The sequence below is a fragment of the Lissotriton helveticus genome, chromosome 5_1 (assembly GCF_964261635.1).
Source record: "Lissotriton helveticus chromosome 5_1, aLisHel1.1, whole genome shotgun sequence".
In the NCBI taxonomy this organism is placed as follows: domain Eukaryota; kingdom Metazoa; phylum Chordata; class Amphibia; order Caudata; family Salamandridae; genus Lissotriton; species Lissotriton helveticus.
Genome location: NC_136065.1, coordinates 1,009,917,176 through 1,009,943,073, shown reverse-complemented (window position 1 = coordinate 1,009,943,073; position 25,898 = coordinate 1,009,917,176). Strand labels below are relative to the sequence as shown.

The 25,898-nt window shown below is 44.0% G+C and overlaps 1 long non-coding RNA gene across 1 annotated transcript in view; it reads right to left on the bottom strand.

The window, feature by feature from the left end:
• Positions 1 to 25,898, bottom strand: part of LOC144753472 (uncharacterized) — a 643,745-nt gene that overhangs the window by 377,485 nt on the left and 240,362 nt on the right. The window lies entirely within an intron of this gene.

The following is a 25,898-nucleotide window of genomic DNA, read 5'->3' as shown; positions in this document are numbered from 1 at the left end:
GACCACGGACACAATTCAGCGAAGACATCGCCGACTTCATCTGCCCGCATGCCCTCCCCTCCGCTGACTACATCCTCCTGGGGGACATCAACTTCCACCTGGAGAACAACAACGACCGCAACACCACCACCCTGCTTGACAACCTCGCCAACCTCGGACTTAAGCAGCTGGTGACCACCCCCACCCACCTCGCCGGACACACACTCGACGCTGTCTTCTCATCCAGCAAGGACATCATCTTCAGCCACGCCACCGGACTCCACTGGACGGACCACAGCTGCGTCCACTTCAGCTTCAGAAGGACCACGATCCACCACCACCAGCAACAGGTTGCTAGAAGAAACTGGAACAAGATCACGGCAGATGAGCTCGCCGCTTCCCTGAGCCAGCACCCTCCCGCCAGCTCAGCGAACCCCAGCCAGGCCGCCGACAACCTCACGAAGTGGATCAGCAACTGCGCAGACGACCTCGCCCCACTGAGGACCCCGCCTAGCAGACCCGGCAGCAAGAAGGCCCCATGGTTCACCGACGAACTCAAGAGCTCCAAGAAGAACTGCCGAGCCCTCGAGAAAGCCTGGAGAAGGGAGCCAACACCGGACAACATGACCACCCTCAAGCTCGCCACCCGGAAGCACCATCAACTGATCCACGCCACCAAGAAAACAGCATTCAAGGACCGGCTGGACAACAACGCACACAACTGCAAGGAACTCTTCAACATCGTGAAAGAGCTCTCCAACCCCAACGCCGGAAACAACGACATCACCCCTTCGCAAGACCTCTGCAACTCCCTCGCCTCCTACTTCCACAACAAGATCGCTGACATACACAACAGCTTCAGCCCACAAACAACGCTCCCCACGACCGCACCAACGCCCCCCACCACCACCCTCAGCGCCTGGACCCAGATCAACACAGAAGACACCATCTGCACGATGAACTCTACCCACTCCGGATCTCCGACCGACCCCTGCCCCCACCACGTCTTCAACAAGGCCGACGCTGTCATCGCACCCCACCTGCGGGACATCATCAACACCTCCTTCGACACAGCCACCTTCCCTGAGAGCTGGAAGCATGCCGAACTCAGCGCTCTACTAAAGAAACCAACAGCGGACCCCACCGAACTCAAGAATTACCGCCCCATCTCGCTCCTCCCGTTCCCAGCCAAAGTCATCGAGAAGACCGTCAACAAGCAGCTGGCCGCCTTCCTCGAGACGAATGGATCCCTCGACCCCTCACAGTCTGGCTTCCGAGCCAACCACAGCACCGAGACCGCCCTCATCGCTGCCACCGATGACATCCGAGCCCTGCTGGACAACGGTGAAACAGCGGCCCTCATCCTCCTAGACCTCTCCGCGGCGCTCGACACTGTTTGCCACCGCACCCTAGTGCAGCGCCTCAGCAACATCGGAATCCAGGAGAAGGCACTGGAGTGGATCATCTCCTTCCTCGCTGGAAGGACACAGAGAGTCCGCCTACCACCGTTCAGATCTGCAGCCACGGAAGTCATCTGCGGCGTTCCTCAGGGCTCCTCGCTCAGCCCCACCCTCTTCAACGTCTACATGAGCCCCCTGGCAGCCATCGCACGCCAGCACAACCTCAACATCATCTCCTACGCCGACGACACCCAGCTGATCCTCTCCCTGACCAACGACACCGCCGCCGCCAGAACCAACCTCCACGAAGGGATGAAAGACGTAGCCGAGTGGATGACGACCAGCCGCCTGAAACTGAACTCAGACAAGACGGAAGTCCTCATCCTGGGCTCCTCGCCCTCCGCCTGGGACGACTCCTGGTGGCCCCCCGCCCTGGGCACCGCACCCAAACCGACAGACCAAGCACGCAACCTGGGCTTCATCCTGGACTCCTCCCTCTCCATGACCAGACAAGTCAACGCCGTCTCCGCGTCCTGTTTCAACATCCTGCACATGCTACGGAAGATCTTCCGGTGGATCCCCACCGAGACCAGGAAGACGGTCACCCAGGCCCTCGTCACCAGGCCCTCGTCACCAGCCGACTAGACTACGGCAACGCCCTCTACGCCGGAACCACCGCCAAGCTCCAGAAGAGACTCCAGCGGATCCAGAACGCCTCAGCCAGACTCATCCTCGACATCCCCCGACGCAGCCACATCTCCGGACACCTGAGAGACCTGCACTGGCTCCCCGTCAACAAGAGAATCACCTTCCGTCTCCTCACCCACGCACACAAAGCCCTACACGACCAAGGCCCGAGCTACCTCAACAACCGCCTCAACTTCTACGCTCCCAAACGCCACCTCCGATCGACCAACCACGCCCTCGCCGCCGTCCCCCGCATCCGAAGAGCGACTACAGGAGGAAGGTCCTTCTCCTACCTGGCCGCCAAGACCTGGAACACCCTCCCTACCGACCTCCGCCTGACCCAAGTTCACCTCTCCTTCAGGAAGAAGCTCAAGACCTGGCTGTTCGAGCAGTAGCGCCCCCCCCCCCCCCTAAGCGCCTTGAGACCCTCTGGGTGAGTAGTGCGCTCTATAAATGCCTTGATTGATTGATTGATTGAGCATTTATATACTGAAAGGAAATGGGATTCAACTGCATATGTCATAAGATGTTGAAGGGATTAATGGAAGTATTGGTAGTGCCTTATTTAATCTTTTACTTGTTTCTAAAGAATATTGGAGTAAACCAGATGTAGCCTCAAATCATGGGTTGACTACTACAGTCATGAATTAAACAGAAAGTGTTACCCATAATGATCATGCAGTCTCTCCTCCATTAGGGTAAGCCTTTGCAATCAGCTTTTTCATTTGTTACAATGGAGCTGTGGATGATTGTGGTGAGGCTTTCTCAGGGTCTTCTCAACCGGCTGCATACATAAAGCATGGATATGTGCTGAATGAGCTACTAATGTGCAGTCTTGTAAGGTCTATAGAGCTCTCACCCTGCCGGGCACCATGAAGGCACAGTAGCTACCAAGAAACACTCCTGATGTCCCGGCTGGTCAACAGAGGGTCAATGATGAAATTCCACTAGCAGACGAACACAGGTGGCAGCAAACAGCATTAAGAACACAGTGAAATGCAAACCACTAACATACTATAGAAGCAGTGGAAATAGATTATGACCAGCAGATAAACTGCCGCCAGCAGATGCCATGCACCACAGCAAAATATACTGTGAGGTATATCTGGTGGACTCAGGACAAAAAGTACAAATACACAACCACGGCTGAGCAGACTGTTTGCTTTGACAAAACTGAAAAAGGAGCTTGACTTACGGACCACAAAATGTCAGTTTCAGCTACAGCACTTCTGAAACTGCCAGCGCCACCATTAACAGGTGCAGGTAAAATGCAACATACAAGTTATAAGCAAGAGGGTGTCAACATCCAACAAAGAGCAGCCCTTTCCCCCCTCAACAATAACCAGCCAAATGCAAAGAGAAAAAGCAAAATGTAAAGTTTTACTGCAATAGAGGCATTTCGAAAGGATAACTTGAGGATGGATACGCTCAAGGCATGGAGGGAAGAGGTACTACAGCAGTATGAGCAACATTCCTAAAATACTGAGTGAAAGAGGGGAAAATGGAGAAATTAGCCAGAAAAGTAAATGGATTCCTCAGGCCAGACGTCACTGCAGACAATGCGAGGAAGCACTTACATGATCACTGAATGAGACAGAAATTGAAAAAAGAGACAAAATGGATTACAGTGATGCAGAGGGTTGGTACTAAATCCTCAAATGTAAAATACTATAGACATACAGTTGAGCGACCTACATTAGGGATCAGAGCCCCATGGTTGAATCCAAACACACGCCCCACCTGACTCTGGCAACTAAAGTCAGAACTGTCAAAGTAGGAGCCAGCATCAGGGTCTACCTCCCGACGAAGGACGACACAAAGGCGAACTAAGACAGCAAGGTTTTCACCTTGTGAAGACAAGTCAGGTACACTAATGTTTGGAGGCCATGACTGTAAATGAATTCAATAATCCATAACAATTTTTTACAAGTTCCTATTTTGTTCTCATTTGAGATGATTTCCAGAAGAAATCATATCAAATGAGAAAAAATAAGAACTTGTAAAAAATTGTTATGGATTATTTAATTCATTTACAGCTCCTAGACTCTGTGGTAAAAGTGGTGGGCGGGTCCTTCTGCAGAGACTTTCATCCTGGGCAGAGGATAATAAGATACTGTCTGAGGTCCAGTATGGGTTCGGACAGGGATGATCTACCATCGCCCAGTGTCTTAACCTTTTTCTGATACTGAGTAAGTACACTGTGGCTTGCCCGGGGACCATTCACCTTGCATTCATGGATCTGTCTTCAGCTTTTGACTGTGTTAACAGGAATAAGCTTTGGCAGTCCATGAGGGCAATGGGAGTGGAAAATAGTGTCGTAAACTTCCTAGAGGACCTACACAGGTCCACAAAAGCTAACGTCAGGTTTTCCCAGGACTTGAGTGTAACGAGGTATTTTAAAAAGGGTGTTCGACAAGGATGTATTTTGGCTCCCTTTTTGTTTAATCTATATATTAACGAACTAGACAGCGTTTTGAGGGTGTTAGGGGCGGACTGCCCCAGAGTAGGTCGGCAAGGGATACCCGTCCTGTTATACGCGGACGATGCCGTCCTCACATCCAGGATGGAAAAGGGATTACAAGCACTTCTAACCGCTTTCTCTGCATTCATGTCAGACAGGGATTTGTCAATAAACAACACTAAGGGGGTCATTCGGATGGCGGGCGGACTTTGTCCACCTGCCATCCTCACGGGGATTGGGACCGCCCGCCATAAGGGCGGGGGTCAGGTGGGGGGTATTAGGATGCACCCGCCACTGTGGTGGGTGCATCCTGCATTTTTAGCATTTTTAGCTCTCAGCACCACCCGCCACAATGCTAAAAATGCACATATGCGTTGCACTTTGCCCGCCCGCCATCCTCACGGAGATTGGGACCGCCCGTCATAAGGGCAGGGGTCCCGTGGGGGGTATTAGGATGCGCGCGCCACTGTGGCGGGCGCATCATGCATTTTTAGCATTGTGGCGGGCGGTGCTCTCAGCACCGCCCGCCACAATGCTAAAAATGAACATATGCAGTTGCATAAACGGTGCCTGCCGCTTTCTCTATGCAAATGCAGGGGGGTACCACAGGTGTGCACCCCCACCTCTCCTTCACTCTGGGGGACCGCAGGGGGCCCCCAAAGTGAAGACCGCATGCCTTTCACGTAAAGGCATCTGTTTTTGCCCATGTTAATATGGCTGGCGATGTCTAATAGACACCGCCACCATATTAAACCTTTTCCGCCCGGCCGCAAGGCGACCGGGGCGGAAAAGCGGCGGACGGTCTTTCCATCCGCCGCAGTCCCCCACCGCCATAGTAATATGGCGTTGGGGAAATGGGTGGCAGGCGGGAATGGATGTCTGGCGGATCGACACCGCCCACATGCCAGACATCCTAATGGGGCCCTAAATCTTATGTTATGCAAGTGGGCCTCCCTCCCAAAAAGAATTTCCAAATTACAGTTGGTGACTCAAAGATTCCCCTTACCAATATGTTTTCTTATTAAGGGGTCCTCTTTGATAATAAGCCTAATTGGGGTCCCCTCTTATTGAGAAAAAAAGAGGATGTTGTGAGGGTGAATGCAGCTATTTTTAATTATGCTTCCAAATTGGGAAAGAAACCCACCGGAGCTTTGTTGCAAGTCTACCAGGCTAAATCCTTGGCCATAGCCTCTTATGGCAGCGAGATTTGGGGACACAAGGCGGGAGATTCCTTTCAGATTGTGGAGAACGACTTCCTTAAACGTCTGCTGTGTGTCCCACATAGTATATCTAATCTAGCTGTTCATGAGGAGTTGGGGGCCCAGTACGTTAGTGATATACTTTCCCTGCGACCCCTGACTTACTGGTTAAAACTGTGGCTAAATCCAGATCTCCCCTTGACAATTTGATCCTAAAATACTGTATGACTCTGGACAATGCGGCCGCAGTGCCGTGGTTGAATTACATTATATAGTCTTGCTAGCTTAGGGCGAGGGGAATTATTTGGCAACCCTGTTTGTATTAAAAGGGGAGATGTGGAGGCAATTAAAACTGCATTTTTATTAGAAAGGAAACTGGCCAGGGAAGCTAAGGAGGTACCGAAACGTAGTGTGCGTTCATACATCATGCTGATAACAACTCCAAGAGCAGAGCCATATCTTATGGGCTCATTATCTACGCACAAAACATTTTTACTTACTAGGTTTCGCATGAACCTTTTCCACCACCTGCTTGTCAGACCTAAATGTCTTACTTATAACAAAGTGGCAGCTCCCTGCGGCTGTGATGGAAAGTCTCCGCAGGATATGCTGCATTTTATCTTTTTATGTGGATTGTATGAATTCCCCCGTAAACGCTATCTGGTCCCTCTTTTAAAAAGACTTAATTTTGGGCAGGTTCGACCCGCACTGATGTATCTACAGTTATTGAAGGAGGATTGTTTATTTTTTATTGTGGAATTTTTAAAAGCAACTCTTAAATCTAGGAAGTACATGGATCTGGAATGAACTCTTGTTAGGTCTTTTTTAATTACTTATTTATTTAATGCTGCTATGGTTATTGCTTTTACAATGCATTGTCACTTTTGATGTACTACAATGTGTAACTTTTATGGTTTGTAACCTAAACCGAATAAAGTTTCTTTGAATTTGAATTTGAATTTGAGGTGAGAACTCCACAAGGTCAGGAAGCATGCTCCTTAATATACTGGATCACTAACAAGATCCTAATTAGATGTTTCTGTCCCCATTTCAACTTTATAAATAAGAATGGAAGGAAACTAGTGTGCAGTCCTTATGCAATCTCACATAAGTGTGCTTTACTGTCTCTCTTACCACAGTAAACCTGTAAGAGCCAAAATACATCCTTGTCGAACACCCTTTTTGATATTAAAATCCCTCGTTACACTCATCCGATCCTATTTGATGAGATGTAACTGAATAAAATTTGTTTACAAAAAAAACCCATTATCATCCGAGGAAGAGCTCACTGCAGAGCTACATAGATTAGGAGATCGAAACGCGCCGAGGAGCATGTGATATTTTTTTAAACACCCTAGTGTCATGAATACGTGTATACATAATATGTATATGCAAAATAAAAGTCGCATCATTCGGTGTAATCTTGTGCCTTTGGAGAGGACCATACAAAGCACAAATCTGGCAAAGGTTAAAGAGTTTGTATTTGGATACTATCAAGAGGGGAATTGTGATATTATGGGCTCTCTTTCTTTTTTAAATTTGCGTATACACTTATTATATTTGACAGTTGTTATATACAAATAAACATAAATCACAAAGGTGCTGGTAAAGAAGCACTGAAAGACGTTGTTGTATGATGATGAAAAAACAATGCTTAAAAGTGGCAGATGTGTTGGGTAATAAAATAAAATATGACATAATCTCAATTGAATCAGAAATAATATAGCAACAATAGAATTAAGGCCTCTTGTTGTAACCCTGGAGTAATCCATAACTGATGGCTCAAAGAAAGATTCGCCGTACATGCAGAAACTGCTCACCGCACACTAATGGTGAAACTGGCACAATGTATGCAGAACTGCACACACCGTCCATGTACAGGAAGTACCACAATTGGTTGTGTTGTGACATGGGGCACAGCACATAGGCACTGCCTGGCCAGCTCTGGATGCGCCCATAAGTAAAAAGCACATTCAAATTGTGACAAATATGGGAGTGGTTTTGACACCTGTGTAGGGGTGACTCCAGACGACATGGGCAACTGACACATGATTTCTACAGCAGATCGGGCAAAATGTCAATTCCTCTGGAGTAATTTCAGTAATTCTGCTCACATTATTAAGAGAGATTTTGAGAAAAAAACTCCTACTGCAAGAGCACATTTAGCAAGCATGAGCATTAATAAAAATGAAGTATACTTGTGTTCTCCTGTATTTGGCACTGTTTCCTAGCACAAAATGCATCCTCGTGCATTTTGGATGCAAGGGTGCATTTTGAGTTGAGGTAATAGCGGTATATGTTGGTAGTAAGGAGGGGACAAATCCTATCCCAGGAAAACATTTAGAGAGCAAGTGTAGCTGCCTGCCATCACTATTTGTGTTCTGTTGCATCTAGAGCTATTTCTTACCACAAAATTCACCCTCACATCCATTTTGGATATTTTTGCCTAAGAAATAGTGCCAGGGCTCTTGTCAGGAGGTAGCTTGCACCAGCCCATTTCTCCTGTTAGTGCCGCCTAAAACAGAACCAATTACTGACCATTAAAGTAGAGAGAGGACGGTGCATAATGGCCAGAGCTATTGATTTTGGAGCTGGGGAACCAGGTTCAAGTCTTAACTGTCGGCTCAACGTCCTGTGATTAGGGCCAGATGTAGGAAGCCTAATACCGGTCGGTAACGGCCGAAATGACCGAATTTTGGCCGTTACCGACGGGTATTAGCCATTTGAGATGTAGGGGCCTAATTTAAGGATTCGGTAATTTACCAAATCGGTAATTTAGGAATCGGTAAATTACCGAATTCTTAGATACCGATTCGGAAAATTACCGAATCCTTAATGTAGGAAGCACTCAAGTGAGTGCTTTTCACTTGTAAGGATTCGTTATTTACCACCAACTTCAAGTTGGTGGTAAATAACAAAAACCATTAAAAAAGCAATTATATGCTTTTTTTAACAGTGCCATGTGGCAGACATACATGCCCTTAGGGCATGTATGTGTGCCACATGTGCACCCATGCACTATTCAGGGGTGCAACAGGGTGTCAATGTGACACCCTGCCACCCTTGAATGTGTTCCCCATTTTACCGAATCAGAATTTACAGATTCAGTGATTCCCATTCATTCCTATGAGCCTGGAGGCCCATAGCGATGAATGGGAATTACCAAATCGGTTAATACTGATTCGGTATTTACCGAATCTTACCGATTCGGTAAAAAATACCGAATGGATACCTACATCCCATTTACCGATTCTAAAATACCGAATCGGTAAAATTCGGTATCTTAGAATCAGTAAATCTGGATTACCTACATCTGGCCCTTAATTTTTTTATAATGAATGTGTCTTTAACTGGTGCTCATGAAAAGCGCCGGTGTTGAGGAGTAAGTGTCAGTGCTGAGCACCATAAACCACAGGCTCAAATTAAGCATGCCTACAAAAATGAAATACTGATGCCTTGATTTTACGTCGCACCACCTTCAGACTTCTCCAGCCAACAATGCTACCTTGGAACAATTAAGAGAAAAAACAGCAACCCTTTTCACAGGAAGAGCAGCAAATACATATCGACAGAACAAAGTACATCAAGTACATTCCAGGCGGGAAAAACTTGAGAGCGGACTGTTTATCCAGAATGACTGTAGAGTCAGAGATTCTGACTGATGATTTAGAAGTTGTTTAATGTGTTATGTGTTATGTTGATGATGTTCTTAAAGGAAAAAGAGATAGTTCTGTTGTTGATTGATTAGAAGCCTTGCATTTGGATGATGTTCTGCAAAAAGATATCAGTTTCATTGGGAAGGGTTGGCCCAATGCAATGAATCTAGTTTATGAGGTAAAATCGTTTGCAAAGGTTTCACATGAATTATCTATTGTTGAAGGTATTCCTATGTGGAATGACTTGCGGATTCCTCCGGTGTCAGTAAGAGAGACACTCATTAACTTGGCTCATGCAGGTCACTTGAATATAGGCAGCACCTGTAAAAATCTAAAACAATATTTCTGGTGGCCTTCCATGAACAGTCAGGTCAGCACTTGTACTGACATTTGCAGGACATGTATTTTATCTGACAACATTGGAAGACATTTGAATTTCCCTCACATGTTTTTCCTTTCACTGATGCTGTATGGACTAACGTTGCTCTTGTCTTTGCAGGTCCTTTTGAAACACTACTGAGAAAACGTATTTATTAGATTTGGTTGATTATTTCTCCATGTAGGTGTATTTTGAGTTTGTTGCAAATCCCAATGCAACCTCAGTTGTCAGATTTCTTACGAGAACTTTCTCAATTAAGGGAGTAATGAAAATGGACACATTTTATATATGTTCAAATAAGGAAACGTGTTGAGTCACATCACTTTAAACACCTTCAAGTATCCTTATATTGCCCTCTTCAAATGGTCTGGTGGAAAGAATGTAAAATACACAAAACCTGGGGGTCTAAAAAGAGAGTCAACTATGTACTATGAACTCGTAAGACTGGAAGCCGTAAATGTGCAAGGTAAGTAACCAGAGAGTCTTACTCAGGATAGGTAACCCAACGCATCCAGCCACTAGCAAAAGTAGGTGAGACCCAAAAATCCAGAGATGGATTCCCATCAAAATCTTCTAGTGATCTAATGTTATCATCTGGTCATCCAAAGGTTGGGCTGGTGTGTCTCTAGATCATTGAGACTGCTTCCAGGCCCACCATATAGGACTGGGATCAAGCCCACGATTACCTGTAGACCATGCGTGTGATCACTAAATGGGACCAAGTGCATTGCAAAAAGTGAGTGTGTGTAAGGTAAGGATTAAAAGTAGATAGAGAACGAACAGCAAGGAAACTTTAATGGCTGTAAGCCTCTTTCTGATTAAAAACAAGAACAGCGCAAAAAAGCAGTGTCAACAAATAACTGCTTATGGGCCAACATGTTTCTGCCAAAAAGGGGGTGGTGCCTCCCAAGGCTTTCTTCAGGGCCTCTGTTCTAATAAAAAAAAATTGCCACTGCTATGCGTACTACAAACACAGAAAACAATATAAACTGTGAACAAAGCAAAAACATAAAGGATATGTGTTCCTATTCCTCCATGTCAGGTGGTGTATCGTTCACCTACAATCATATGCAAAATGGTGTAAGTACATTGGGTATTACTCAGTATATAGATTAAAACTATAAAGGACATCAAAGATTCCTTACTCACCCATACTGACTGGGGATATTACCTCACCTCGCCTGGACCAAGCTCAGGGTAAGGGAGGTCACACTCTATAAAGGTAAGAAAAAAGGATGCTCACTTTTGAGGGAAAAGAAAGAAACTGCTCCTTTCCACAACTAAAGGATACCCTATTGCTGTCTTAGCTTCAGAGCCCATCATATCAATCAGCTCTCTCCCAGGCTCACCCACAGCCTATCTGACTAAGCAATCAAGATAAGGAGAGATGTACTCTCTTCCTTCAATGTCTGCCTTAAACCACAAATGTTTCATAAATGGACCTGTAGATTAAGCCACTCCTTACCTCTCCGTCGTTACCTCAGACGGTTCCTAAGGTTGGGGGAGGTAACAGGCGAGAGGCGGAGAATGTCTTTTATAGGGCATATCTTTAGGTCAGCTGTCTATTTGTCCAACTAGCTTAAACCATATGTAAGCTAGTGACCAATCAGAGCGCTCATTATTCGTTCTATCGAGCGTGCTCTCTACTCGTTTCTTACACGTCAGCTAGTGTTGAGAAACTTGAGAAACTCACCCTATAAAGTAAAGATGTTACGAGCTGCATGCTTCTTGGATATGTTTAACACACAGATCGGCTAGAAAACGCTCATCGGCGTAGCATAATCTCCACGACTATTCCCACCATAATCTCGCGGGAGGGAGCGGACTACAAATTGATGTAATTTCTTTGGGAATTGTAGTTCCATGCTTTCGAAACGGGAGTTCGAATCTTTAGTGTGTCATTTAAACGAGTAAACTTGGTAGGCGGAAGGCCTTCTGTTGATAGGGCCATGTCCTTCATGTTTCAAAGAAGCTATTGCATGTCATGAGCAAACGTGCTATCTTATGAATTCCCTCGTTACCCGCGGTGGTTCGGACTACGAGGTGACATCATCAATAGACTATTTGTAGTTCGATAGTGGTTAACTTTATTGTGCCATTGCTCCTACTAACAGCAAATGAGATTGCTGATGTACAGGCTCATCACTATACTCGGGACACACTGTTCCAAAATAAGCACATACGTCTCTCTAAGCGACATCCTAAATCGGAGCGCTTTCTTAATTTTGCTTAAAACAATGGGTCTTCCAAACGACGTGATCAGACCGGGTTATACACAATTCATAAACCACTCTATTGTACCTCAGTACCTAGTAACGGGGGAGGTCCACTGAATGGGCATTTTGACCGTCTGCCAAAAAAGAATGCGGAACTTGTGGCCAACACGCATGCGTAAAGGTTGTATGTTAATTACTGACAATTTCTCCCCTAAAAAAGATGTCAAAGTGGGAATAGCACTTGCTTCTACTGAGTGGATGTAAATCCACGGAAGGAGAGTTATCTAATTCTACGTGCAGTATATAGTAAGCCTCATAGGAGTATGGTTAGTTATGTTCTCTGTCCAAAGTGTTATGAGCCAGTTACAGCATAGTCCAAGGTATTTCATCGTTCAGACCTCGGGTGTCTATAGATCCATTTCTGTTCTCTGACAAACAGATACCTAGAAACATCCCCAATATACGAGGGTATGAAAGGCTTCTCCAGAATTGTCCATGTAAAGTCAGTTTCACTGTGATTATGCTCGATAAAATGTTTCGTAAGCTTGGAGACACTTTTTTTGCATCTAAACGCACTTTTGTGCTCTAACATCCTCGTCCGTACTTTTCTTGTAGTCATTCCTACGCATTTGTTTCGGCAGGGACAGGTAAGTAAATAGATCACTTGTGAGCTATTACAGTTCGAAAAACTTTTCAGAACCCAAGGGCGTTGTGAAAGGTCTCGGAGAGAGAATTTCCTTTCTTGACCTTTCGATTTATTGTGTGATTCCTTTTATTGAACGAGCAGAAATGGGTCCTGAAGCTTGATACTCATCACAGGGGCCTTAATGATGAGATTCCTTGGTCCTCACTATAAACATCCACAGCCCTTTGAGATTCTCTGGAATAGATATGATGGCAGGTTGTTACACTCCTCTTCCTGCTATGTCATATTCTCTTAGGTACAGGCTTTACAACATCTCAGTTCGGATTACACATCGTCTCTGATGATATGCAGACTCACCATCAGGTCAGCCACGTCTGTACTAATAAACATGTACACACATCTATTACCCCGTGAACAATACAACTAAGACGGATATTTATCATACAAGGGTCGTAACCCTCTCTTTTCTGCTAAATATCTCATCCCTGATAACATGCAGACTTAGCATCAGGTCGGCCACGTCTGTATTAATAAAATTGTGCACACATCTGTCACTTCGTGAACAAAGCACCACGACGGATAAGCCCCTACATGACATATGGTTAATGTGATACTTGGTTATTGCCTCTTCAGAGGGTGAATGTTTTACAGGAGAAAAACGCGATCTACATATACTTGGATCACCGATATTAAACGCATGGTGATAACGTTAGCTGCAGCGATAGGACGAATCGCGTTCCCAGTTGTTTACATATTTATATTTTTTAACCAGAGTCATTTTTAGCACCGATGGCCGCGCTTGTTCCAACTCTGTGGCTGGTTTGACCAATCAAAAAACAAGCCGGCGGGTCACATGGCTCAGTAGACGAATCCGGTCATGCCTTTTAAACGGGTGCGGCGTGTGACGCTGGTACCTCCCCAGTCGGTTTAGATGCCGGCGTTGGAGTACCGACGGACAGGTGAGCCTGAGTTGGTTCCTTTACTTTTGCGACATTTCTGACATTAACTTGCTACTTTGAGCTCGATGATCGAAAATAACGCTTTGCTTCGTTTGTTCTGTTTAAATTTATGTACCTTTGGGTGTTATTTCATACGGAGCATCGAATCTTTGAGACTCTACGAGTCCAGCCTTGTGCCAGATACCAATTGGCCTTTTCCTGTGATTAGCGGCTGAGCTTTTAACTCTACTAAAATACTGTTCCGCTCTTTATTAGACGGGGATATGGACAACATTTTCCATGTATGAGACATACAGCGTATATTCTAAAATATGAAATAATTGAAGGTTTTTTTTCAAGAGTTGGGTGCATGGGAGTGTGTCACTTAGGTTTTGTGTGCTTACTATAATGAGGGGTATGTTTTCAGTTAATTTTTTGCTCACTTACCCTGATACAGAGCGGTGCTTCACTCTACTCCTGAGCCTTTGCCAGGTGGGGTGAGGTCCTCACTTCTTACAAACCTGGTAAGACTTATACATCTGTGTTCATGTGGGATATAATTATTTACCCTTGAATGTTATAATGGAATACCACTACAATGGGTATTGATAGCACGCTGATTTGGCTATACTAAGGTTTACAGTTTACATCCCAGTGATGTTTGTGTATTAACATGTGTTCGAGGAACCGGTGGCACTTATCTTCTTCTTTCTGACTTTTTCCAGTGAAAAACACACGACTTGTAAGAATAAGACAAGAAGTGACACCTAGGAACCTTCAGGTGATCTCTGTACTTGTCTCTATATATGTTTTTTCACTTTTCACCTATTTTAGTCTTTGCAGTAGCAATATTTGTTGTTGGGTCCTGAAGAAAGCAAGGATAATTACGTCCACTATTGCTGAAACATGTCGACCTGGTACCAAATCTAGACAGCTATTTTTCAACCTGTCTGGGCAAATTTTTAAACATTGGTAGGGCGAGTATCACTCGAATAAAATGGTTCATTACTCCCCAATCCAATTTTAATTGCACATTTTCATTCTTTTGTATTTAGTTTCCCTTTGTTTGCACTGCACACTGTTAGTGACCACATGACTTGCCACTTACCTCTCTAAGGAAGTATAGGACCATACTATCCTCTATTCCAGTCAAAGGAACCACTTTACCATCCTGGTTACCTTTGTTCATGAGAATAGTACATCCGGATAGATGGCCTAAAAAAGGAATCCAAAATGATGAAGGGCGGTTCCGAGTGGTGACTGATGGGTACCTTAGACCATCTACTAGGGTGTCTTTGTTTACCATCTTTCTCAGTTAGTTGGTAGGTTCTTGTGCTTTCCGGCTACTTGCACGGTTAACTCACTGTACCTTTAGACCCTCTGGAACCCTTTTTGTTTGTATACAGTTCGGGAATGTTCCCAGAGTTGAGGTCTTTAAATATTCCCGTGGGTCCCCAATCTGATCGGTATGTTGTTGTTGTTATCAGGGGATGATAGCCTGGGCAGGTCTTAAAACTCCCTTAGACCCTCCACTCCTCGTTTTTGTTAGAACTGGTGGAAAGAATGCCTACTTTTCTGAAACAAGGAGTTCAAATGGCTGTGGCTGTTGGTATGGAATGGATATGGAAGATTTTCTTCACCAGAGATTGTGGGCTTACTTTGTCACTCCACATAGTACGACTGGAGTATCTCCATTTAAGTTGTTCTGCTTAAGAGTCCAGTGTGGATTTGTATCCAAACTGGTTGAAATATCGGATTTCTAATGATGCTTGTGGTTTGGATGTTTCTGACAAGTTTGTTTTGGGTAGAGTCTCATGTCCCCAACAGGCTTCTAAGATTCTTTGTGACAGGAAAAACAGGGTTAAATAAGTTACTTTGGAGGTTAGTGATTGGGTAGTCATCAAGAAACCTTATGAACTGAAGAGAGGGGAATCAAAATGTAGGACTCCTCTTAAGGTGTTGATGTGGGCTAAAGGTGCTGTGTTTATTGAGGGTAAGGGATTTGTTGAGTAGGAGAAGTTTGGTGAGACCGACTCCTGAGCAGGGGCATATTCTGCTGGACGGTGGTAAACTGATTGCTTCTGAGGTTAATGGTAAAGCAACTGATCAGACGGACGGTTACTGGTGGTTACGTGCTGGTGGATTGGATTTAGGGTGTTCAGAACTCTCTTTTGACACTCATGGGGAAGGTTGTTCGACTGGTAATAATTCGGATCTGACAGTTACTGGTACTTCCTCAGGTATCTTTCAAGTTAACTTCAGCTACATGGACATGGTTGGCAGACGTCTCGTAGTTGTACTGGGAAACCCCGTATTCAGTCTGCTGTGTCCAGACCGGTTCTGAAAGTTTCTTTACCTACTAGGTTTAAATAAATTTACATGCATTAAAGTTATTTTCTTTGTTTTGTTTTATAAGGTGGGGAAGGTGATGTGATGCACTGGTAATAAATGGTATTTTTTTTAATCAGTATGTTGTACTTACCTCGTGCCATCATTTCTTCCTAGTACCATGTTTTTCTATGAGAATTGTTCTCTTTTGTATGTATTCCAGGTTCTGTGCTCTTCAGGGAAAGTTCATGTCAGCGGGCTTCCCAGTAGTTGGTGGAATGCTTTCTTTCTATGGGTGCCGCAGGGCTTGCGCTCCCACTTTTACTTCTAATAAAACATATCCTCATACTTGGAATTGTGGAGTATTTATCACACCTTCACACGTATGTATTGAAGTATCTGGAAGAGGGCCACTCTTCACAGACTAGACTCTAATTTTCCCCAATTTTCCCTAGTGCATAGATTTTGTTTTCCTTATGGCTCACTGAAATTACTTAAAGGCTAAGCACATTTGGGAAGAAAACGTGGATGCTCTAATCAGATGTGGAGTAGATTATACTGTCTGCAATCTTTAAATGGACAGTTCAAAGAAAACAGCCTCATGACACAATGCACACCGTTATGTAACAAATGTTATGCATATATTACCAAAAAACTAATATTTCCGGGTAAAAGAGAATCTAAAATGATGATGCATGGGGGGTAAAGAAACGTATAACCACTTGAAAAATAATCCTGTTCACGTGTGTGGACATTATGCCATGGATTAAGTGAAATGCCGCCTAGTAGAACAGACAGAGGATTTTTTTAGAGCAGTATGAAAGATGAATAATGGTGAACATCCAATCACACTTAGTGATAGATAATCATTTTGGACTGTGCACAAACCCTTGTAATTCTTACCTTCTTTATCATGCCATGTTGGATTGGCCATAATTAAAAAATAAAGACAAGAGAACTAGGCAGAGGAATTCTATTGAATGACAAAAGTCAGATATTTTGATGGAAGATCCACGGATACGAGTTGGTGTCTCCAACATGGTGACCAGGTTTGTGAAAATATATAAGTGTTTAAGGATATTTGCACCCCTTTCCTTATTAGGCACCCTGTATATTACCATTGTGCACTGTAATATGCCATTCAGTAATAGAAACCTTGAAATCTGACTGATGAACTTATATTTATGTTTACATAGCATGTTATACCTTTCTTCCCTTCTGAAGTTTAGCACTGTTTCAAAATGTTCCCAAATGGAACGTATCAGAAAATAGTTTGCAATAAATCTGACCTGGTAAAATTGCATGTAAAAATACAGAATACATAAAATACAAAACACACAGCATTGAATAATAACACTAAATATCAATAGATTGATAGAGGCTGACCCATTTAGAAGAAAGCTTCATCAGGATAGAGCATAACAACTACGGGGCAGATTTATGTTAACTGGTGCATCCCCAGGGATGCGCCAGTTAACGTGCGCCATGGTGCAAGGCAGTGAAGATGCGTGACGCATCTCTCGGCGTACGGGCGGCGCATTGCAGGAGTCATGTCGCAAGTGCGACATGACTCCTGCAATGCACAGGAGCCACCTCTTCAATGCATGGTGCGTCACGCTTACGCCTGCTTCAAGCAGGCGTAAGGAATTGACGTAGAAAGTGACTGAGTGAAATCTCATAGATTTCACTCAGCCTCTTTTAGGAGGCGTTCCTGCGCAGGAACGCCCCCCCTGCGCAGGAACGCCTCCTTATGGCGCAGGGCTTTCCAACGTGACGCATCTCCTAGATGCGTCACGTTGTAAATAGGGCGCATTGTTTGCGCCGCCGTTGCGTCACATTAAGTGACGCAATTGCGGCGCAAGGGCATCATAAATCTGCCCCCACATATTCAATGCACCGTTGTTTGTCAGCGGTCAATCCTAATATTTACTCCTATATTGAGTGGCAACATTTTGACATGAGCTGCTGGGGCAGGTCTTTGCCAATATCCAAACACATAGGGGGTCATTATAATGGCGTGCGGATCGCCACCGCCCGCCCTGAGGTGGCGATCCGCACGCCATAACTCCCCGCCCGACCGCCAATTACCCCCGTCATATTGCCATGGCGGGGTTACCGCAGAAGACGGGGACCGCCTGCCGCATTTCCACCGGCAGGCAATCAAGAATGCCTGCTGGGCGGAAAAGGCCCATAATATGGTGGTGGTGCCTTGCAGGCACCGGCATTCATATTATGATGTGTGCGGTGTGCATGCCTTTCCATGGCAGAGACTCTGCCATGGAAAGGCAGCGGAGATTGACTTTGGGGGACCGTTGGAGCTCCTGGGGGGTGGGGGTGGGTGGGTGGCTGCACTGGGGGTACCTGTGGTACCCCCCTTCATTGCCATACACAAGGTGGCATTGTGGGACCGCCGCACCTCTGGTGGTCGGTCCCATTTTCCGTCCACCCGCCATCGTAATGGTGCCCTAAGTGTTAGCTTTAGTTGTTGAGTTGTTCTGATGTGTTGTAGACATTAAGACACATGAAGGCCAAGGAAAATATTCGAAGGCAATTTTCACAAAGCCATCACGTAGATGATTCCTTTCATATTCCAACTTTTGGTGCAAATTTCCACCATTTCAGTGACTTAAAAATCATGCCAGGAGTACTCCAGCAAATCTACTACAAGCACAGAATTCCTGAAGGACTTTCATGGAAATTCAAACAAGTGGATTTTCCACATACCTAAATGTGCTCTTCTACTTCTAATGTTTTTTTCTTCTAGGAGTAAAATATTTTCCACATGGAGAAGCCTAGTTTCCTACACCCTTTTTGATATGGGAAAGTTTTGGTCCACATAACCACCTTGTTAATAAACCTACTCCTTCCATTGACAGAATCAAATGTGTGTGTATTTCTAGGTAACTCTGCAATGTATATGTGAACAGTAGCAAATGTACACACTTGAAGATTTTCACCATCTTTTGCTGGCTGGCTTACTCAGAAATGCCCAGTATTTGACAGACTCCAAAATGTCAAATGTGGTGGCAATTTATCATGCTGGCAGGATTTCTGCATTTATTAGAATATATTACCAATTGAAAACTCCACCAATTCGTATTCTGTGAAACTTAGGTTTGGGATTGTACCTTTGCAAAGGGCGCATTTTGCACACCTCTGTTCAATTTGGCTGGAAAAATTCGTTCAGGAATCTGGCCTACTATGTGGACCATTCAAGGCATTTATTCACTTCCAGTTTCTAAGTTTAAGAAATCTTCAAATGAGGCCATACTTCTAGATTTTGGAAGGGAGTATTGTGGGATGTACTCTGTTCCACGAGATAGGTAGGGGCCCTGTCCTGGCTTAGAAAAGCCTACCATAATTAGAAATGTCTGCCAGCAATTGTTTTTGGTTTTACCAATCGAAAACCAAGGCTCTTCAGTGCCTACATTATTGAGTCTCCACTGTTGCATTTTCTCTGCGCTGGAACAACAGTTGGAGGGATACCCCAATTGTAGTACTCCTGCATATGCCCATCAAGCATCTCAGGCTCCACTAACAGTTTTAAGTTTACACTTCCTGTTTAAGTCCCCATAATGTTGCTATCTTCAGCCTGTAGATTGCTTGAGATACTGGGTACAGCTTCTGCAGTTTCTTTTTACATTTTATTAGCTATGCGATAGTCCTTTGAATGAAATTTCAATTTAACTAATGATAACAAAAATCCTCTCTGATGCTATTTTTCCGGTGCTATAAAAACTTACATTACATATGTAGATTTCTAGGCTGCCAGAGGTGCAACCCGCTCGACAAAGTTTTATTGCTGATCTAAAAAATGTATAATAATAATAAGTAGGGAGCGGGAAGCAGTCAAGGCCCATGCTACTTGGAGGCAGATAAAATCATATAATTCTATATGTTTCTGCACTTCCAGATTACAATCTATCGACTGAATTCCTCTTAAATTCCATGAGCAGATTTGCAAAGAATACTGGTTTAAGGCTTGTTGTAACAATGACCATCATAGTAGGAAGCTTACCTTGAACTTCTCCACATTTATTTCTGAAAACTCTTCTGCCTTTATTTTCAGGATTGATTTTTATCATTTACTGAATGCCATGAATGCTGTTCGCTCTACCCGGGCCCTTTTGCGCCATTTGAGACTGACATGCTTGCTTTGAATGTTATGACCTGCAGATATTGTGCAATTTAAAATGCTTGCTTATTTTGTGGGGAATTTGCTTTCAGCATGTGTGGAACTCTCTCCAGTGGAGATCATTATACACTAATGACCCACTTCAATAATCGCTTATAAGTCTCCTTAACAAGTCTTTTGCACACTTTTCATGCTAAGGTAAACTCTGTTGATTTGATATTTCTCCCCAGACTTGGTGCTTTTAAGGCGATGGCACCTTTATCCGTAGATTCTATATACTGTACATTTGGAAGAGCTTTAAGAACTTGATGAGGTTTCCCCTTTTTAATATATCACCTTTCCATTTTGATTCATATTCTGTGTAGAAGATACGTTTAGTAACTTCCTCAGCTTGTGTAGTACAGTCACACTATTTATGAATCAGCATTTGTTCTTCTTTAAGTGTGAAAATAGCACCATCACTTGAGCCACTCTGTTGCGATGTTCAACCTATCTGGAGGATTCTAGGTAAGGCATATCGGTTGTCTCTGTGTTTTGATGGCGGTAAGACATTTTCTTGATTGGCGATACATAGCATTTGGGTTTCGGTCTGTTGTAAGGCGTGTATTAGTAGGCCATCATATTGCCTTTACTTTTGTTGTTGGACATGGCGAGGCCTACTAATACAGCAATTGCCTGTGTATCTTTAGTGACCTCTTGTAATACATTCTTGTGTTTGTGAATGGGCCTAGTTAGTAACTCACCTGTTGACATTTTTACCATCTTCACATAGATTCATCGTATTATCATGGACTACCACAGCTATAAGTGGTTCCATGTTGCACTGCATGTGCCAAGTACCCAACATGTTTGTTCATTTTTCTTCCTCCTCAGGTTTCTGCAGTCCAATTATTTATTTTACTATTTAGCTGAATTCGCAGAACTGTCTTTTTGTTGTAATCAAAAATTGGAACATTTTCCTCCCAAGGATAGTATCCATCCTGCCAAAGATTTGCTTGCCTTGATAAATATATATATTTCTTTAATCATTGTTTGGTCTTTAATAATTTACTAGTCAGTGGACTGGTGGTGGTCTGATACATCAGTACGAGTTGAATATTCTGCTGCAGGTGGCAGCTACAAGCAAGATTGCTCCCCATCTTGGCCTTGTGTGTTGCCAATTTCATACATGTTTGGATGCACTCACTTTGATGTTACAAACCTTCCAGGATTGTCTGTGTCCCAGTTAGGCCTAGTAGGAAATGTTGCCATTTTTACATGTACACGGTACTTTCCTAAAGTTTTCTTCACTTTCCACAGCGACTTTTGACACACATTTGCATTCGTGACACTTGGGTTTATTTCTTGGAAACAACGGCCTTGCCTACACGAATCAACTTTGCAAGAACACTATCATATTGCCTTGGCATTGTGTACAAGGCCTACATGCACATTGTGCAAATGTGTTTGTTATTTATGTCCAAATGGCGACACAGCTATCTGTAGTATACAAACAATGGCAGCTTGATCACAATCTCAACCCAAAGCAAGGATTTATTTTCTATATTTAAACATCTGTTTCCAGGTATACTACGAGGAGGCACTTCTCCTTTGAGGATTCCCTACATGCTGAAGCTATCACCCAGCAGCTGACTGACATTTCCATGAGGGGTGTCCAGTTTGTGACCAAGACAGGGTCCTACATTCTTACCCACCATGGGGTTGGATCATCCAGAAAGGGGTTTCTTAGTAGAACATGCACATACACCCTAGACACATAGTAGGAGTAGGGCAGATTGTTATTTAAGCCTGGGCGGAGTCCCCGAAGTGCAAAAAATACCCACTGCGCTACGCAGAGCTCCGCGAGCAGCGGAGTGCGTTAGATAAAAGCCGTTCACTGCGATTTTCAGTGCCAGGTGCTTGTCCGCACTGAGCAATCATCGCAAATGGCACCATGCACAGTGCAAGTGAGCACTGCTTCCTTTCTGCCACCCGAGTAGATTTTTACTCGAGCTGCAGCTTTCTCAATGCAAAATGGATGGTTTCTCAATGCGAGCAGTCGCGGGCATACGGGACCACTCGCAATGAGAAATCTGACCATGCGCGTTGAGAAATCCCGCCGGGAGGTTGATTTCCCACATTCGCGCTCGCCAACTTGACTTTTGACGATCGTGAACAAGGAAAAATCTCACCGGGAGGTGGATTTTCCCCGCTCACCAACTAGACACTTACAAACGCGAGCGAGGAAAAAAAATCAACTCTGCTAAGCAAAGCAGAGTTTTTTGGAACACTGCGAGCTCTGCATAACGCGGAGTGCAGAAAACTCCGCAAACTCAGCGAGCGCAGCGGAGTTCACTGCCCAGACTTAATATTATTTTATATGCTTGCATTTATAAGCTGTCTCAGCACAATGGTGGAACTCTTGGTTCTGTTCAAAGTCGACCCTTATTATAACTTTCATCTGGTTCTGTTTATTGTCATTGCAGTAAACATTTTCTATACAAGAATCACTTTGGTTCAATAAACATTGAAAACGTTCCCTTGTGTATTTTCTGTATATTTCTGTGAGCAAAAAAGAGCACGAGTGTATGAGTGAAAGGTTCTAAGTCTGTCACCACGGTTCCTGAAGGAACCGGGTTGTCATGTTCAGGGGTTGGCAGAATTGTTTGCTCCCTGTCTGGGTTTAGGGGGGCTTATGGTGGCACTATGAGCTAGTGGTCTAAAGGGACAACATATCCTGTGGGGATCACGGAATCAGTCTGGCACCCTCCCAAAGTCTATGTCGTCCACAAACGCGCAGTTCCTACTGATTAGTGGAAAATACATGACAGGATCTCAGGCGGGTTATTTTTATGATAGTCATCCTTAGTCACTTGTAATTATCTCTACTCATTTTGGCCTTCTGCTTAAAATCCTGAATGAGCAACGCCATTGTTTCTGGCATTCTTGTCAATTTATCAAGCAAATGGGGCACACCCCTCACAGGATCTTTTAATTTCACCTTATGCCTAACTCATTTAGTCTCCTTGATTGGTATCTATTGCTGTCGTGTAAGATGGCAACACTTCGAGTAAATCCAATTGTATTCCCATCTTATCTGCATGGATCTGCACATCTTTCAGAATTGGCCCAGTTAGTTGGTAATTGCCTCCAACCATGTCTGAGTATCACTCTCTTTATCTATGTCTGTTTAGCCTATTTGCGTAATTATTATGTTAAATGTATTTTCCAATACAATGTCTATCTCTTCAAATGTTTTCAAATTTGTTGTACAGTGTCAGTGCCACCATCTCTATTGGACGGGTCAATTGTTTGGATAGTCCGCACTACCAAATCTAGAACTGGAATTGAAATGCAGATATTTGCTTCACCTCTGATTCCGTGTTCTCTAGTTCAGTGCAACAGGAATTTTTTATTGGCACAATGAGAGTTCAGACAATGGACGTCATTTAGAGGCCGCAGCTGTGACCCCTGGCTTGCCCCTTGCGACAATTGGCACTGTCTTTGCAGCCCCTGGTCTCAGAGGTCGCACAATGTGTGATAAGAACACAAGAGAGGCTCTGCATTCCTTATTTTCAGAATGCTTATCTTTATACTGATGGAGCAGAGATTTCGTATTGGCATATTTATGTTTATAGGGGTGCATTATAACCATGAACACAGAGCACCCACATGTGATCCTGTTTGTGTAAATGTCAAGTGTTTGAATTGTGAAATGTATTGACAAAACTATGTGACATGTGCCTAGGAGACTTCATGTAGAAAATGGATGTAACTAGCAGAAAACGTTAACATGAAGAACTTGTTTTGTGAAAACTGAAAATACTCATGTCCTAAATGTTTTTATTAATGTTGATATTTTCATAAATAGATGGTGGCTTTATGCTACCTTACCCATTTTGACAGTGGAGAGACTTCTTAGGAAGACTCCACGACTTACACCTTATTTTCTCCTCTAGACTTCAGTTGCTTACCCAGTAATGTAAGGATGTCATTTTAGCGATAGTGTAGGAATAGTTTTGATGCTTTTCATTCATCAACCCTTGATGGAGGAATTTTTTGACTCTTGCTTCATAATCATCTGTATCTTCCTTCTCGAATGAATTGTTTTGCGCATGCTGCATCGTTTGAATTGGATGAGTAGATCTGGCCTATGCTAAATCCTTTGTATTTCTATACTATTGTGCTGAGATGTGTTTATGTTCAATAATTTTTGGCGTTGTAATAAAACTTAACTAACCTTCCTTAATTGTCCTTTGGTTCGTAAGTGTTAGGAATTGGTGTGAAAGTTGATTTTATGAAATCATTTCTCCCCTTTATACTTTCATGCTGCTAAAATGTTTAATCGGAAAGTGTCTCTAGAAAAGCTCCAGAACGAAGGGGAGGGCCCCCTTTCAATACTAATAGTGAATAAAATTCTATTATTCACTATTAGCATAAAAAATAATGGAGCTGGAAAGGGATTTCTGGTGGCAGCAGTGGTAACTAAAAATGTTTTTAAATGTATGTTAATTGCATGCTTGTGGCTGAGAGTGTTCATTTGAGAGAGTGTGTGTATGTGTAAGCATGCGTGTGAGAGTCATTGATAGGTAGTGAGTGAGACTTTGTGAGATTGATGTTTAAGGTAAAGAGCACATGCACTTTAGCACTGGTTAGCAATGGTAAAGTGCACAGAGTCCTACGGCCAACAAAACCAAATTCAGCAAAAGGGGGACGAGGAAGGCAAAACGTTTGGGGGGTGACCCTGCAGAACGGTGCATTTCCAACAGGCACCTTTATTACTCCTCAAATCATTCGGTTGAGATGTCCCCGATATCTGCACTCTTTTGTGTAGGCCTCTTTAGTGAGTACTCCTTCGTGGATGTACGTTGTTACAACGCAGGTTGTAACAACGCATACCTTTACCACGCGGCCGCTACAACGCAAGTTGTTACCACGACTTGCGTTGGAGGGCGCAGATTTAGGATTTTTATAATTTTATATTCCAACACCAGTCCCCGTAACAGTAGGGAAGGTGTTGGAATATAAATTTATAAAATTCCTTATCCCACAGCGCCCTCCAGCGCAAGTCGTGGTAACGACTTGCGTTGTAACGGCCGCGTGGTAAAGGTACCGCGTGCTAAAAACTTCGTGGTAAAGGTTGTTTACCACTACTTCATAGTATACTGTGCAGAAAACCCTCACCTGTCATGGGCCTACTAAATAACATGCACCACAGTGTACTAAGCACCACATAGCGCCAACCCACGAGCTCCTTCATACCGTTTTGTTTTAGTGCGCTTTATAAAAATTCATCCTATCCTATAGAGCAATTCTAAGAAGCTTTTCGAGCCTTCAAGTAATACCAGACCAGAAAATCCTTTAAAAAAGGAAAAGAAAAATGTATACACATAAGCAGTAGATTAAAGAAAACTAAACGACCAGCTCCATCTCTGCATTTCATATGTATCTCGAAGCGACAAAAGGATTTCTCTCTCTTTGATAAAGGATTTCTCTTCTCCCCCCTTAATTTCATCCATTTCTCGTGCGCAGGAAACGCAGCATTGCACTGAGGACCGGCCGTTGTTAGTACTTTAAATTTACAGCGTCTGCAGCTTGGCAGGAATGCCTTGCAAGTCTGACGGGTAGATTTAGTACCCGTGTAAGCATTTTAAGTTCAATGTGCCCGTAGGTAAATGTTTCTTGAACGCCACCAGGGCCACCTGTTCACAGTGCCCCGCATCACGGCAGGAGACATCAATCACCGATATTGGGCCACGAGATCAGGGAACCATTTCCCCACCCCCGGCAAGGATTTTTGCTCTTTCTTGAGCAAGACAGACAATGGCGCTGCCTGCAACTGTGAAGCTGGTTCTTTCAGATGAAAAATTCGTCCTCTGAATTTCTGTCTGCGTT